Source organism: Budorcas taxicolor, chromosome 1 (assembly GCF_023091745.1).
Source record: "Budorcas taxicolor isolate Tak-1 chromosome 1, Takin1.1, whole genome shotgun sequence".
NCBI lineage: Eukaryota > Metazoa > Chordata > Mammalia > Artiodactyla > Bovidae > Budorcas > Budorcas taxicolor.
This window is the reverse complement of record NC_068910.1, coordinates 3,497,773-3,515,606: the sequence shown is the minus strand read 5'-3', so window position 1 is coordinate 3,515,606 and position 17,834 is coordinate 3,497,773. Positions and strand designations below refer to the sequence as shown.

Genomic DNA, 17,834 nt, shown 5'->3' with positions numbered 1-17,834 from the left:
GTTCCTGCCGCCCCGCGATGTGCTGGGAATGTAATTCCTGATTTTCAGAAACTTTGGGCCTGGGTGTGTGGGATGGATCAGAGTGTGACTGGAGAGCAGCTCCCTGTCGAGGGTGGTCCCCCCCCCCCACTCCGGGGGGGGTTCTTCAGTGCAGGGCTGTTCAGGAGAGCCAGAAGCTACCCCCTAGCTGTGTTTGTCCCCTAGGAACTTGGACCTGCTTGTGTGGGGTCAGCTGGTATGAGGACTCCCTGGAAGACTTGGTCATAGGGCTGAATGGGCTCCCGGTCTCCTGCATAACTGACTTTGAATCCTTCCATCCACACCAGGAGTCCCAGGGCAGAGGCCAGACAGGTACAGTGAAGGCGGGACACAGTGTGGATGGACCTGCACTAAAGTGAAATACTGCCCTGTCCCAGGGGGTCACTTACTGCTTGGCCACATGTTAGCTAGGTGGGCTCCATGGAGAATCCCTGACTTGTCAAGAAGCCTGAAATTCAGCTTTTTGTGTAAGTCTCTGGTGTTTTAAATGGTCAGCTGGGGACTTCTGGGACTTCCTTAGTAGTCCAGTGGCTAAAACTCAGTACTCCCAATGAAGGGGGCCCAGAATTCAATCCTTGGCCAGGGAACTAGATCCCGCTTGCTACAGCTAAGACCCAGGGCAGCCAAATAACTAAATATGTGTATTTTTTTTAAAAGACCAGTCAGTCAGAATAGACCTGCGCATACTTGCATGCTCAAATATTTTAATACTCTAGGTAAACAAGAGCCAAACAGCCTGTGTTCCTAGTGATAAAGGCTTGCCTTGTCTCACTGGTATTGAGGTTTTAGCCTGGCAGACTTGCTCTTTGCAGCCCCACTGGCCTTTGCCCTAGGCACTTCAGCTGTCCCTCCGTTCCAAGTGCCAGTGGCTGGCACAGCACCCCCCGGGCTAGTGAGTCTCAGGCTGTGCGCTGGGTGTGTGGGGAGCCGCCTTGCTCAGTGTCTGAGCTGAGTTCCGCCTCACCTCTGCCAGGTGTTCTTGCCCTTACGATGCAACGGGAGTAGTAACAGCTGCTGGCGTTTATCAGGTTCTGTGTTCAGCCCTGTGCTGCAGGGTCCAGGTGAATTTGATAATGACTGGAGCCCAATGCTCACGGCCCTGAGTCTGTGGCTTACTGGTTGTGTGACCAAGGACATTTTACTTTTCGGAGTTGTTTTTTTTTTTTAAACATTTGTTTATTTGGCTGCACTGGGTCTTAGTGGCTGTATGCAGGATCTTCGATCTTTGTTGCGGCATGCGGGATCTTTAGTTGGGGTGTGTGAACTTCCTGGTGGTCCAGTGGGTAAGACTCGGTGCTTCCAATGCAGGGTGCCTGGGTTGGATCCCTGATATGTTTTCTTAATGTAAAAACCCCCCCTCTGGGGTTGCTGCCAGCGTTTGAGTATAAGTACCCAGGTGCGAACTGAAGGTACCTTTTGTTATTAACCTCCCCCCATGCTCCAGCGGAGAAGGCGATGGCACCCCACTCCAGTACTCTTGCCTGGAAAATCCCATGGACGGAGGAGTCTGGTGGGCTGCAGTCCATGGGGTCGCTAAGAGTTGGACACGGCTGAGCGACTTCACTTTCAGTTTTCACTTTCATGCATTGGAAAAGGAAATGGCAACCCCCTCCAGTATTCTTGCCTGGAGAATCCCAGGGACAGAGGAGCCTGGTGGGCTGCCGTCTATGGGGTCGCACAGAGTTGGACATAACTGAAGTGACTTAGCAGCAGCAGCAGCAGCAGCATGCTCCAGCAGGAGCCGTTACACAACCCTGTTGAGTGTTGTCCTACTAGTTCTAGGTGCGAGAAGCTCGTACACAGGTTTGCCCTGATTTTTTTGTAAACAGTTTTGCTATGTGGCCATCCTCTGCTGTGGGGTGGGAATTGAGGTGAGGGGTCCTGAGTCCGGGAAAGTCCAGTCCTGTGAGCTGTGATTGTCTCCAAAGCTTATTATGCTAGTTAGCACTCTGCTTCCACTTCCTCCCAGAGGCAGCTACTTTTCAACTCTAACCATTTGATTAGCGAAGTGTTTTACCGCCATATACATGCCATAGTTAGCTCCTTCTTACTTTCTTAGCTTTGGGCTTTATCGATTGACTTGGTACTTTAGAAGCAAGGATTTAGCTCCCCCTGCAGCACTGCCATTTCCCACCCCAGCACGTGCATGTTGAGGGTGAGTTGGAAAAGACAGAGTGCTTCAGAAAGGAGTTTATGAAGAACAAAGAGCAGAGATAATGAGGACACTGCAGGCACAGAGGGCCGACCCCTGACCATCCAGGGCGAGCCAGTGCAGGGTTAGAAGCCAGTTTTTATAGTCTCAAGACAAAGAAGATTCCTGCTGGAAGGGTGACATTAGGTGATTGGTTAGGCTGGGTATTTGCATCTAATGTGGGATCAGGGAGCTGGGCGGTTTGGATGGGTTGGGTGCTTATGGCAACGGTTACTATGGGCTCAGTCAGTTCCGGAGATGACCAGGGTCGCATCTGTGGCCTTGCTATGGGACTGCACAGTGCATACTGCTCGACAGCTCCCTCCGCCTCCCAACAGTCATTGAAGAATTTCGAGTCAGTCGGTATTCACTGTTAAGTTACTATGACTGTGAACACTAGACACAGTTGAGTCAGAGTATGGTGATTGTTTTTTATTTTTCTTTTGCAGTTCCTTGTTTCCGTAGCTTTATTAATTGTCGTTGCTTTGGCTTTTGACTTTGGATTCTGCACCAGTTTTGGACGTCTGCCCAAGCAGATGTCAGACAGTCAGGCTCTCTGTTGCTCCTGTCCTTTTCTTGAGCGTAGACTACAAGCTCCTGTGTGGACTGCTTGTCCTGCCGCCACCGTGTTGACAGAAACGCTGAGGCGCAGAGCAGTGACTTGCCCCGGGCCGGACGGCTGGGACGTGGTAAAGCCAGGCAGGCGCTCTTCTCCTGTGTGCGGCTCACACCGGTCCGTGCTCTGGTGTGGGGCAGGGCGGCAGCAGGAAGCAGAGGGTGCACTGAAATTCGGGTCATTTGGGTTGCCTTTACTCAAGGGATGATTTGCAAAGGTGTGGCAAGAGTGGGAAAAGAAACCACAAGGGATGATACGGACCAGGGTTCTTGACTTTCCCCAAGCCATAGAAGTTGACTGGAGGCCTGACAAGAGATTCAGGCATGGCTTTCCTGGGGCTCTTGTTCCGGCTGCAGGATGGAGCAAAATCAAGTAACAGGTTCCCCTGAGCTGTTTCCCTCTGTGGGGTGACGGTGGTGGTGTGTCCAGGGAGGACTATTTGGGGACTAGACAGGGGAAGAACCGGGCTGCCTCTGGCTTAACTGTTGATGAGAGCAGGGGTCACGTTGCTCCTGCCAAGGAGCCGTTCTGCTCGGATGTGTATTTGTGTCAGCCCCAGGGATGAAGCCTCTAACGTGCTTTCCTGTATTTATTTTTACTGAATTTTATTGGAGTGTGGTTGCTTCACAGTGTTGTTAGTTTCTGCGGTGCCTCATGGTGAGTCCATCGGGCGTGTGTACTCATGTATCCCCTCCGTCTTAAGCCTCGCACCCAGCCCCGCATCCCACCCCTAGGTCACCCCAGCGCTCAGGGCTGAGCCCCAGTGTTACGCAGCAGCTTCCTGCTCGTCATGTTTCACCCGTGGCAGTGTATAGTCAGCGCTAGTCCTTCAGTTTGCCCCATCTCCTTCTCAGCGTGTGTCCACAAGTCCGTTCTCTACGTCTGAGCCTATATTCCGGCCCTGCAGTAGGTTCGTCAGTCCCATTTTTGTAGATTCCAAATATATACATTAATATATGCTATTTCTAACCTCACTCTGTGGAACAGGCTCTGGGTTAAGCATTATTTCAGCTGACTCAAAATTTGCTACTTTTTATGGCTGAGTACTGTTACATTGTATAAATGTACCACTTGTCTTTATCCATTCATCTCTTGTGGACATCCAGGTTGCTTCCATGTTCTGCTGCTGCTGCTAAGTCGCTTCAGTCGTGTCCGACTCTGTGCGACCCCATAGACGGCAGCCCACCAGGCTCCCCCATCCCTGGGATTCTCTAGGCAAGAACACTGGAGTGGGTTGCCATTTCCTTCTCCAATGCATGAAAGTGAAAAGTGCAAGTGAAGTCACTCAGTCCTGTCCGACTCTTAGCAACCCCATGAACTGCAGCCCACCAGGCTCCTCTGTCCATGGGATTTTCCAGGCAAGAGTACTGGAGTGGGGAGCCATTGCCTCCTCCTTCCATGTCTTAGCCATTGTAAATAGTGCTGCAGTGAACATGGGGGTACCTGTGTCTTTTTTTAGAATTTATTTTATATTTTTGGCCACACGGAGTCTTTGTTGTGGTGTGCAGGCTTCATCCAGTTGGCAGTGAGTGGGGCCAGTCTTTGTTGCTCTGCGTGGACTTGTCATTTCGGTGGCGTCTCTTGTTGTGGGGCAGAGGCTCCAGGCACACAGACTCAGCAGCTGAGGCTCACCGCTCTAGAGCCAGGGCTCAGTGGTGGTGGCTCATGGGCTTTGTTGCTCCAAATCATGTGGGCTCTTCCCCTGCCAGGGATCAAACCTGTGTCGCCTGCATTGGCAGGCGGTTTCTTATCCCCTGTACCACCAGGAAAGTTCCACGTCTGTCTTTTTGAATTATGTTTTTGGCAGGGTATGTGCCAAGTAGTGGGATTGCTGAAACATATGGTAGTCTTATTTCTATTGTCTTAAGACATCTCAGACACTAATGATGTCCTTAGACACTGATGAAATCATTTCAGATGGTGACTACAGCCATGAATTTAAAGGTGCTTGCTCCTTGGAAGAAAAGCTATGACCAGCCTAGACAACATATTAAAAAGCAGAGACATTATTTGCCAACAAAGGTCCATCTAGTCAAGGCTATGGTTTTCCAATAGTCATGTATGGATGGGAGAGTTGGACCATAAAGAAAGCTGAGTGCCAAAGAATTGATGCTTTTGAACCGTGGTGTTGGGGAAGACTCTTGACAGTCCGTTGGACTGCAAGGAGATGCAACCAGTCTGTCCTAAAGGAGATCAGTCCTGGGTGTTCATTGGAAGGACTGATGCTGAAGCTGAAACTCCAATACTTTGCCCACCTGATGCGAAGAGCTGACTCATTTGAAAAGACCCTGATGCTGGGAAAGATTAAGGGCAGGAGGAGAAGGCAACGACAGAGGGTGAGATGGTTGGAAGGCATCACCAACTCAATAGACATGAGTTTGAGCAAGCTCCGAGAGTTGGTGATGGACAGGGAGGCCTGGCGTGCTGCAGTCCATGGGGTCGCAGAGTCAGACACGACTGAGCAACTGAACTGAAGGCATCACCATACTCTTCACAGAGGCTGTACCGGTTTATATTCCCACCAACAGTGTAAGAGGGTACCCTTTTCTCCACTCTTAGCATTTATTGTTTGTAGATTTTTTTGAAGATGGCCGTTCTGACCTGTGTGATTTGAAGATGGGCATTCTGACCTGTGTGAGGTGATATACTTCGTTATAGTTTTGATTTGTATTTCTCTAATAATGAGTGGTGTTGAGCATCTTTTCATGTGTTTGATTATGATCTGTATGTCTTTTTTGGAGAGAAGTCTACATAAAGGTCTTCCAGCCATTATTTAATTGAATTGTTTGTTTTTTTTTGACATTGTGCTCTGTGAGCTGTTTGTATATTTTGAAAATTAACTTTTGTCGCCTGCTTTGCAAATATTGTCTCACATTCTGCGGGTTGTCTTTTTGTTTTGTTTGTGGTTTCTTTTGCTTTGCAAAAGCTTTTACATTTAGTTAGGTTCCGATTGTTTTTATATTCGTTATTTTAGAAGGTGGGTGAAAATTTTTTTATTTCCATTTTTAAAATAATTTTTCTTTTCATTTTAAAATTTTAATTTTAATTGGAGTATAGTTGTGTTACAATGTTGTGTTGGTTTCTGCACACAATGAGTCACCCATAAGTGTGTGTATATATATATATATATATATACATCCCCTGCCTCTTGAACCTCTCTGTCACCCCCATCCCACCCCTCCAGGTCCCCAGAGGCACCCAACCGAGTTCCCCGTGCTACACGGCAGCTTCACACTGCTCTACACATGATAGCATGTGTCCTTCTGTGCATCTTCCAGTTCGTCCCATCCTTTCCCTGCTGTGTCCACAAGTCTCTTCTCCAAGTCTGCATCCACGTTCCTGCTCTGCAGATGGGTTCAGCAGGACCCTTTTTCTGGATTCCATATATATGTGTTAATATATGATATTTGTTTTTCTCTTTCTGACTGACTGCACTCTGCATAAGAGGCTCTAGGTTCATCCACCTCCCTGAACCTAACTCAGCCTCTGTCCTTTTTATGGCTGAGTAATATTCCATTGTATATATGTACCACGACTTCTTTATCTGTTCATCTGTCCACAGACATCTAAGTTGCTTACGTGTCCTGGCTGTCACAAATAGTGCTGCAGTGAACGTTGGGGTACATGTGCTGTTTAAGTTATGGTTTTCTCAAGGTAGATGCCCAGTAGTGAGACTGCTGGGGATGGTATTTTTTTTTTAATTGGAGGATAATTGCTTTACAATGCTGTGTTGGTTTCTGCCATACATCAACATGAATCAGCCATAGGTATGCATACGTGCCTTCCCTCTCGAACCTCCTTGGCACCTCCCACGCCATCCCACCCCTCTAGGTTGTCAGAAAACACCAGGCTGGTTTCCACGGCTCATGTAGCAAATTCGCATGGCTATGTATTTTGCTCATGTATTTCAGTTCTACTCTTTCAGTTCATCCCAGCCTCTCCTTTCCGCACTGTGTCCAGAAGATTGTGCTCTATGTCTGCGTCTGTATTCCTGACCTGCTAATGGGTTCATATCTACCATTTAAAGAATCCATGCGTGTGCATAAAGATATCTGTTTTCTGACGTCACTTTGTTTAACAGGCTTTAGGATCATATGCCTCACTAGATCTGACTCTTATTCCTTCCTTCGCATGGCTGAGTACTATTCCACAGTATATATGTACCACCAACTCAATGGACATGAGTTTGAGCAAGCTCCAGGAAGTTGGTGATGGACAGGGAAGCCTGCGTGCTGTAGTTCATGGGGTCACAAAGAGTCCGACATGACAGAGCAACTGAACTGATAATGTGTACCACACTGTCTTTATCCATTCATCTGTGGATGAGCATCTAGGTCGCTTCCACGTCCTGGCTATCGGAAATACTGCTGCAGGGAACTTTGGGGATACACGTGTCTTTTTGAATTACGGTTTTCTCAGGGTCTGTGCCCTGTAATGGGATTGTGTATAACATAGTAGTCTATCCCTACTTTTTAAAGGAATATCCATACTTTTGTCCATAGTGGCTGTATTAGTTTGCATTCCCACCAACAGTGCAAGAGGGTTCCCTTTTCTCCACACCCTCTCCAGCATTTATTCTTTGTAGAATTTTTGATGATGGCCGTTCTGACTTTGTGAGATGATATCTCATTGAAGTTTTCGTTTGAGTTTCTGTAATAATGAGCGATGTTGAGCATCTTTTCTTGTGTTTGTTGCCCATCTGTATGTTTTCTTTGAAGAGTTCTCTGTTGATGTCTGCCCATTTTTTGATTGGATGTCTTTTTTGAAATTGAGCTCCTTGAGCTGTTTGTATTAATATATCCTGAAGATAAATAATCCTTTCTCAGTTACTGAATTTGCAAATATTGTCTCCCATTCTGATGGCTGTCTTTTCATTTTGTTTATGGTTTCTTTTGCTCTGCAAAAGCTTTTAAGTTTAATTAGGTCCCATTTGTATATTTTTGGATTTATATTCATTATTTAGAAGGTGCATTCAAAAATTTTATTTTATTTTTATTTTTAATCGAGCTACCAGGGAAGCCCTAATAATTTTTTAGGGGTATTTAATGTTGATGTTTAGTTAGAGTATAAGTGCTCTCCAATATTGTGTTGGTTTCTTCCATACCACAGTATGAATCAGGCATCAGTATACATGTATCCTCTTCCTGCTGAAACTCTGCCTGCCCTGCCCTCCTCATACCCGTCCAGTCTCTCTAGGGCATCACAGAGCACCGGGCTGAGCTCCTTGTGTTATGCATTAGCTTCCCACTAGCTTGGTTGTTTTACACATGGTTTTATATACACTTCCGTGCTGCTCTTTGAGTTTGTCCCACCCTTTCTTTCTCCAGCTGTGTCCACAAATCCATTCTTCACATCTGTGTCTGTATTCCTGCTCTGCAGATGGGTTCATCAGGACCATTTTTCTAGATTCGATACATGTGTGTCAATATACAGCATTTCATTTTCTTTTTCTGACTTGCTTCACTCTGCAAAACAGGCTCTGGGGTCACCCACCTGACTAAAACTGATTCAAATCCATTCCATTTCATTGCTGAGTAATACTCCATTCTGTATATTTAGCATGACTTCTTTATCCATTCATCTGTCAACAGACATCTAGGGTGCTTCCATGTCCTCAACACTGTACATGGTGCTGCAGTGAGCACTGGGGTACACGTGTTGTTTTGAATTACGGTTTTCAGACTGTACGCCCAGTAGTGGGATTACAGGGTCATGTGGTATTTTTATCCCTAGGTTTTAGGGAATCTCCATACTGTTATCCTTAGTGACTGTTTCAGCCTACATTCCCATGAAGGGTGCAAGAGGGTTCCTGTCTCTCCACACTTTCTGCAGCTTTTATTGTTTGTAGAATTTTTGATGATGGCCAATCTAACCTTGTCAGGTGATACCTTATTGAAGTTTTCATTTGCATTTCTCTAATAATGGGTGATGTTGAGCATCACTTCATGTGTTTGTTGCCCATCAGTATATCTTCTTTGGGGGAATGTGTGTTTAGGTGTTCTGCTTGTTTTTTTTTTTGAATGGAGTGGCTTTTTAAATTTTTTAAATTGAGCTCCATGAGCTGTTTGTATATTTTGAAGGTTAAGCCTGTGTCAGTTGCTTAGTTTTCGAAGATTGTCTCCTATTCTGAGGCTTGTCTTTTTGTTTTGTTTGTGATTTCCTTTGCTGAGCAAAAGCTTTTAAGATTAAATATGTCTGAATTGTTTATTTTTTAAGTATATTCATTATTTTAGAAGATGGATCAAAAATTGTTATTTTTTTCATAATTTTTTCTCATTTTTTAATTGGGGTATAATTGCTGTACATGTTGTGCTGGTTTCTGCCATACAACAACATGAGTGAGCCCCAAATATACATGTATCGCCCCCCGTCTGAATCTCCCCGTCCCCACCAGTCTAGATCGTGACGGCCCAGCAGGCTGAGCCTCCGGGTTGTTCAGTAACTTCCCCCTACCTATGCTCTTTAACATGGTAGTGTCTATGTTTCCTTGCTGTTCTCGATGTTTCCCACCCTGTCCTTGCCCTGATGTGTCCAAAAGTGCATTCTCTACCTTTGGGTCTGTATTCCTGCCCTGCGTATGAGTTCTTCAGAGCCGTTTTCGTAGACTCCATATATATGCCTTATATGTTGTTTGCTTTTCTGACTCGACTTTGTCTAACAGGCTCTAGGTTCACCTGCCTGCCTGGAACTGACTGGTTTTCCCCTTTATGACTGAGTAATATTCCGTGGTGTGCATGTAGCACATCTTCTTTGTCCGTCCATTTGCCCAGAGGTAACTAGTTTGCTTCCGTGTCCCGGCTATTATGAATAGTGCTGCAGTGAACATTGAGGTACATGTGTCTTTTGAAAACTGTTTTCTCAATTTTATGCTCAGTAGTTGTATTGTAGGCATAGTAGGTGAGTGATGTTCATCATCTTTCCATGTGTTGGTTGGTCATCTGTATGTCTTTGGAGAGCCGTTCATTAAATCTTCCCCCAACTTTGATTAGTTTGTCTTTTTTCTTGAAACTGAGCTCCATGAGCTCTTATGTTTTGGAGATTAATCCTGTGTCAGTTAGCTTTCAAGTATTGTCTCCTGTTCTGAGGGTGGTCTTTCTGTTTGTGCTTTCCATTGCTGTGCAAGAGCTTTTAAGTTTAATTAGGTCCCATTTGTTTATTTTTGTTTTAATAGTCATTATTTAGAAGGTGCCTTCAAATTTTTTATTCCGTTTTTATTAAACTTTTTTTTGTGGTATTTGAAGTTGATTTTTAATTGGAGCGTGATGGCTTTGCAGTGTCATGTGGGGTTCTTCATGTAACAGCAGAACCGGTCACAAGCATAGACACATCCTTTCCCCCTTGTGCCTGTCTCCCTGCCGCCTCCCCCAGCCCAGTCTCTAAGCTGCCACAGAGCGCCAGGCTGAGCTCTCTGGTCTGCACCGTCTTCCTGCTGGTTGTTTGACACCTGCTGATGGATATCCTTGTCTGCTGCTCTTTCAGTAGCCCCACCCTTTCCCTCCCCCCTGTGTCCACAAACCCGCCCTCTGCCTCTCTAGTCCATTTTCCCAGACCCCATACATGTGCCTGGATATACAATATTTGTCTTTCTCTTACTGACTTCCTTCACTCTCTATAAAAGGCTCTAGGTTCACCCGATACCTTAGCACCGACTAAAATTGGTTCCTTTTTATGGCTGAGTAATATTCCATTGGATATGTATAGCACAACTTTATGCATTCATCCTTTGACAGACGTCTAGTTTGCTTCCATGTCCAGCTATCATAAATGGTGCTCCAAAGAACAACGGGCTCATGTGTCGTTTTGAATTGTGGTTTTGTCAGGGTATATGCCCAGTGGACTTGCTGGGTCATGTGGTATTTTTATCCTCTTTTTCTTTAAGGACACTCCATACTTATCCCCATAGTGGGTGTATCACTTTACTTTTCTACCAGGAGTGCACCAGGGTTCCTTTTTCTACACACCCTCTCCAGCATTTACTGTTTGTAGAATTTTTGTTGATGGCCATTCTGACCTTGTATGGTAATAAGCTCACTGAAGTTTTCATTTGCATTTCTCTAATAATGACTAACGTTGAACGAGATTTCATGTGTTGGTTGCCCATCTGTATGTCTTTGGAGAGATGTCCATTTAGGTATTCTGCATGTGTTTTGAATGGATTTTTATTGTTTGTTTGTTGACATTGAGCTCCAGAAACTGTGTATTTTAGAAGGTAATCGGATGTCGGTTGCTTCCTTTAAAATATTGTATCTGATTCTGAGTGTGTTGTCTTTACCATTTTGTATGTAGCTTCCTTTGTTGGGCAAAACCTTTTAAGTTTAATTGGGTTCAAGTTTTTTATTTTTGGTTTTATTTTCACTATTTTAGAAAATGTGTCAAAAACTGTTATTTTATTTATTACTGTTTATTTATTCATAATTATTTCATTCTTTAACTGGAGTATGTTTGCTTTACAAGTATGTGTTGGTTTTTGCCATACAAAGTGTCAGTCAACCATATGTGTGCATAGACCCCCTCCGTCCTGACCACCGTCCCTCCAACCCCCACCCCTCTGGGTCATCACAGCTCACCAGGATAAGCTCCCTGTTACGCATAACTGTGCATCACTATGCATTTTACACATGGTCATGTCTGTACTTCCATGCTGCGCTCTCAATTTGTCCCACCCAGTCCGTCCTCTGCGGAGTCCACAAGCCCTCCTCTACTTCCGGGTCTGTATTCCTGCCCTGAAAATAGGTTCATCAATACCGGTTTCCTAGATACCGTATAGACGCACCAAATACAATATTTGTTTTCCTGACTTCTTCACTCTGTCTGAGAGGCTCTAGGTTCAGCCACGTCCCTGGAACTGAATCAAATTCGTTCCTTATGGCTGAGTAATATCCCATGGTGGGCTTCCCTTGTGGCTCAGCTGGTGAAGAATCCGTCTGCAGTGTGGGAGACCAGGGTTCGGTCCCCGGGTTGGGAAGATCCCCTGGAGAAGGGAAAGGCTACCCACTCCAGTATTCTGGCCTGGAGAATTCCATGGACTGTATAGTCCATGGGGTCGCAAAGAGTCGGACATGATTGAGTGACTTCCACTTTCACTATCCCATGGTATGTGTGTGTGTAGCACAACTTCTTTATCTGTTCATGTGTTGACATACATCTAGGTTGCTTCCATGTCCTGTTTATTGGAAATAGTGCTCCATAGATAATTGGGATACAGGTGTCTTTCTGAATTATTGTTTTCTCAGGGTATATGCCCAGTAGTGGGATTACTCGGTCCTATGATAGTTTTATCCCTACCTGTTTTAAGGAGTGTCCATGCCATTGTTCATGATGGCTGTATCAGTTTACATTCTCACCCACAGTGCAAGGGTGTTCCTTTTCTCTGCACCCTCTCCAGCATTTATTCTTTGTTGAATTTTTGGTTGTGGCCTTTCTGACCCTATGAAGTGATACCTTATTGAGGTTTTCATTTGCATTTCTCTAATAGTGAGCGATGTTGATCATATTTTCATGTGTTTGTTAGTTATCTGTATCTCTTCTTCAGAGAGGTGTCCATTTAGTCTTCCCCGTTTTTTTGTATTAGATTGCCTTTTTTTCTTGAGCTGACTGTGGTTCAGATCATGAACTCCTTACTGCAAAATTCAGACTTAAATTGAAGAAGCTAGGGAAAACCACTAGGCCTTTCAGGTATGACCTAAATCAAATCTCTTATGATTATGAAAGTAACAGATTCAAAGGATTGGATCTGATAAACAGAGTGCCTGAAGGACTATAGGTGGAAGTTCTTAACATTGTACAGGAGGCAGTGATCAAAAATGCAAAAAAGCGAAATGTTTGTCTGAGGAGACCTTACAAATAGCTGAGAAGAGAAGAGAAGCAAGAGAGAAAAGGAAGGATATACCCATGTGAATACAGAGTTCCAAAGAATAGCAAGGAGAGATAAGAAAGCCTTCTCAAGAGAAGAGTGCAGAGAAATAGAGGAAAACAATAGAACGGGAAAGACTAGAGATCTCGAAGAAAATTAGAGATACCAAGGGGACAAGGGACATTGCAGTCCCTTGGACTGCAAGGAGATCCAGCCAGTCCATCCTAAAGGAGATCAGTCCTGGGTGTTCACTGGAAGGACTGATGCTGAGGCCTAAACTCCAGTACTTTGGGCCACCTGATGCGAAGAACTGACTCATTTGAAAAGACCCTGATGCTGGGAAAGATGGAAGGCCAGAGGAGAAGGGGACGACAGAGGATGAGATGGTTGGATGGTATCAACGACTCGATGGACATGAGTTTGAGTAAACTCCAGGAGTTGGTGATGAACAGGGAGGCCTGGTGTGCCGTGGTCCAAGGGGTTGCAGAGTTGGACACAACTGAGCGACTGAACTGAAGAGGACATTCCATGCGGGGATGGGCACGATATGTATGGATAGTATGGACCTAACAGAAGCAGAAGATGGTAAGAAGAGGTGGCAAGATTACACAGAAAATACACAGAAGAACTGTACAAAAAAGGTCTTAATGACCTGGATAACCACAATGGTGTGATCATTCACCTTAGAGCCAGACATCCTGGAGTGTGAAGTCAAGTGGACCTTAGGAAGTATTACTACAGACAAAGCTTGTGGAGGTGATGGAATTCCAGCTGAGCTATTTCAGTTCCTACAAGATGATGCTGTTAAAGTGCTGCACTCAGTATGACAGTAAACTTGGAAACTCGGCACTGGCCACAGGACTGGAAAGGGTCAGTTTCCATTCCAGTCCTAAAGAAGGGCTGTGCCAAAGAATCTTCAAACTATTGCACAATTATGCGCATTTTATATGCTAGCAAGGCAGTGCTCTGAATCCTTCAAGGTAGGCTTCAACAGTACCTGAACCGAGAACTTCCAGATGATGTACAAGCTGGGTTTGGAAAAGGCAGGGGAACCAAAGGTCAAATTTCCAACATCCACTGGATCATAGAAAAAGCAAGGGAATTCCAGAAAAACATCTGCTTTTGTTTCATTGAATAAAGCCTTTGACGGTGTGGATCACAACCAACTGTGGATAATTCTGAAAAAGGTGGGAATACCAGACCACCGTACTTGTCTCCTGAGAAACCTGTAGACAGGTCAAGAAGCAACAGAACCTTACATGGAACAAGTGACTGGTTCCAAATTGGGAAAGGAGTATGTCAAGGCTGTATATTGTCACCCTGCTTATTTAACTCATATGCAAAGTACATCATGTGAAATGACAAGCTGGGTAAAGCTTAGGTTGGAATCAAGATTTCTGGAAGAAGTATCAGTAACCTCAGATATGCAGATGACACCACCCTAATGGCAGAAAGCAAAGAAGAACTAGAGAGCCTCTTGATGAAGGTGAAAAGAAGAGAGTGAAAAAAAAGCTGGCTAAAAATTCAACAGTCAAAAAACTTAAGATCATTGTATCCAGTCACATCACCTCATGGCAAATAGGGAAAAAATGGAAACAGTGACAGACTTTATTTTCTTGGGCTCCAGAATCACTGTGAACGGTGACTACAGCCATGAAATTAAAAGACGCTCCTTAGAAGAAAAGCTATGACCAACCAAGACAGCATGTTAAAAAGCAGAGATATCACTTGGTCGACCTAGGTCTGCCCTAGTCAAAGCTATGGATTTTCCAGTGGTCATGTATGGATGTGAGAGTTGGGCCATAAAGAAGGCTAAGTGCCAAGTAATTGATGCTTTTGAACTGTAATGTTGGAGAAGACTCCTGGGAGTTCCTTGGAGTGCAAGGAGATCAAATCAGTCAATCCTAAAGGAGACCAGCCCTGAATATGCATTAGAAGGACAAATGCTGAAGCTCCAGTACTTTCGCCCCCGGAAGTGAAGAGCCGGCTCGTTGGAAATGACCCTGACGCTGGGAAACATTGAGGGCAGGAGGAGAAGGGGCGGCAGAGGGTGAGGTGATTGGATGACATCACCGACTCGATGGCCACGAGTTGAGCAAACTCCAGGAGGCAGTGAAGGACAGGGAAGCCTGGCGTACTCCAGTCCAGGGCCGCAGAGTCCTACGTGACCGAGCATCTGAACAGCCCAAGTTTTCTTGAAACGGAACTCAGTGCGCTGTTTGTATATTCTGGAAGCTAATCTGGTGTCAGTTTCCTTGTTGCAGATATTGTCCCCCGTCCTGAGTGTTGTCTTTTCATGTTGTCTGGAGTTTCCTTCGTTGTGCAGAAGGTTTTAAGAATGTTCCAGTTACTTATTTTTGCTTTTATATTCATCATTTTTGAATGTGGGTTAAGATTTTTAATTTTTTTCTTAATTAAAAATTTCTTTCAACTGAAGCAAACTTCCTTTACGATGTTGTGTTGGTTTCATCATACAACAACCGAGCCAGCCATAAATGCACATATATCGCATCCTTCTGGAAGCGTGTCTGCCCTCCCCCGTCTAGGTCGTCACGGCTCCCCAGGCTGCGTTCCCTGTGTTATGCGGCAGCTTCCCAGTAAGCGTGCATCTTCATGTGGTAACGTTCCTATCTCGGTGCTGCTTTCTCAATCCGTCCCACCTTGTCCTTCGCCCTCGTTGACCACAAGTCCACTGTCCCTCTGGGTGTCTATTCCTGCCCTGCTAATGGGTTCATCAACACATTTGTCTAGATTCCCATATATATCAATATGTGATATTTGTTTTTCTGAATTCATTCTGTATAAGAGACTCTAGGTTCATCCACCACCCTCAGAACTTACTCAGATGCCTTCCTTTGTATGGCTGAATAATATTCCATTGCATAAATGGACAGCTTCTTTCTCCCTTCATCTGTGGATGGGCATCTGTGTTGCTTCCGTGTCCTGGCGATCATGAACAGTGCAGCAGTGCACTTTGGGGCACATGTCTGTTTTTTACTTATGATTTTTTTAGGGTATATGCCCAGTAGTGGGATTACTGACTCATGTGGTCATATTTGGCAACCCACTCTGGTGTTCGTGCCTGGAGAACCCCATGGACAGAGGAGTCAGGCCGTCCACAGTCCGTGGGGTCGCAAAGAGTTGGACATGACTGAGCAACTAACACTACGTATGGTCATATGATGCCTAGTTTAACAGATCTCCGTACTGTTGTCCATAGTTGCTATATCAGTTTACATTTCCCGTAATAGTCCAAGAGGCACGCATTTCCCCACACCTTCTCCAATATTTATTGATAGAATCTTTGACACTAGCCATTCTGACCCATGTGAGGTAGCGCCTCATTGAGGTTCTCATTTGTATTTCTCTCTCAATCAGTGACGTTGATCATATTTCCATGTGTTTGCTGGCCAAGAGTATGTATTCTTTGGAGAGATGTCTATTTAGGTCTTCCAGGTATTTTTTGATCAGATTGTTTGTTATTTTTGAAGTTAAGCTCCATGAGCTTTTTGTATGATTTGGAGCGTAATTGTTCATCAGTTGCTGTTTTTGCAAACATTGTCTCCCATTCTGTGGATTGTCTTTTCGCTTTGTTTGTGGTTTCTTGGCGGCGCCAAAGCTTTTCAGTTTAAATATGTCCTAATTGTTTATTTTTGTTTTTATATTCATTATTTTCAAAGGTGGATCAAGCTTTTTTTATTTTTTAAATACTTTAGTTTTTAAAACCAAAATGTTTCTTCTTTTTCTGACCGTTTTTGTTAACTGCTTTGCGGTGTTGTGTTGGTTTCTGCCATGAAACAGTGAATCAGACAGAATTATATGTACATCCCTTCCCTCTTGAATGTCTCTCCAACCTGCCCCATCTGCCACCGCCCGCAGCCCGCCCCCCTGGGTCATCGCAGAGCATAGGCTGACCTCCCTGTGCTGCGCAGGGCTTCCCACCAGCTGTCCATCTCACCACGGTAACATATGTGTCTCAGTGCTCCTCTCTCAATTCCTCCCACCCTGTGCTTCCTGCGCTGTGTCTACAAGTCCATTCTTTACCTCAGGGTCTCATAATTCCCACCCTGCAGATGGGTTCATCGGTACCATTTTTCTGGATTCTGTACATATGCGTTAATATATGATACTTGTTTTTCTGACCGACTTTACTCTGTATCAGAGGCTCTAGGTTCATACACCTATCTAGAACTGACTCAAATTTGTTCCTTTTTATGGCTGAGTAATATTCCTTTCTATATATGTACCACAACTTTTTAATCCATTCATCTGTTGACAGATATCTAGGTTGATTGCATATCCTATCAGAAAAAGCAGAGTTGATAGCCAGGATAGTGACTGTCCATTGCACTGAAATAGTGCAATGAACCCTGGAGTTTAAGAGTTTTTTCTAATTACTGGTTTCTCGGGTGTATGCTCAGTAGTGGAATGATGGGGTATATGGCGTTTTTGTTTTTTTTCCCTTGTTTTTTAAGTCTCCATACTGTTCTCTATTGTGGCCATATCAGTTTGCATTTTCACCAGTGGTGCGAGAGGGTCCTCTCCTCCTCACCCTCTTCTGAACTTTCTGTCTGTAGACTTCTTCTGATGATGGCCTTCCTGGCCCACGTGTGACTCTCCGTTGCTGTCCTCGTTGGCGTCTCCCTGACAGTGAGCGACGCGGGGCATCTTTTATGTGTGTGTTGGCCATCTGTGTTCACAAAGGTGGATCCACAACTTTTATTTTAACTTTTTAATCAGTAGTCACCAATGACTTTTGATTGGAGGATAGTCCCGTTACCATGCTATGCTGTGTCTTCCATGCAGCAGCCTGACTCAGCTGTGAACATACCCGTGTCATCTCTTTAATCTCTTTCCCCGCCCCCTGTCCAATCTGGAGTAGCCGTCATATGTTTACCTTTGAACTGTTCTAGCCAAAAAGGCACAAATTTTACCAAAAGGTTTAAAAAAAAAAAAAAAAAAAGGCCTAAAGGAGAACTACAACTCTCCTCCTAAGGAACTGAGGATGGGGCGGGACCAGGTTGGCTCTGGTTTTACTGTTGGCTCGACAGCAGGGGGTGGGACCCGCTCCCAAGGAGCCATTGTGCTTGGGTATGCAGTTTTGTTAATCTTGGGGTTAAAGTCTAACCTGTTTT

General features: G+C 44.8%; 1 protein-coding gene across 1 annotated transcript in view; it reads left to right on the top strand.

The window, feature by feature from the left end:
• MRPS25 (mitochondrial ribosomal protein S25) overlaps positions 1-17,834 on the top strand; it is a 51,276-nt gene that overhangs the window by 1,224 nt on the left and 32,218 nt on the right. The window lies entirely within an intron of this gene.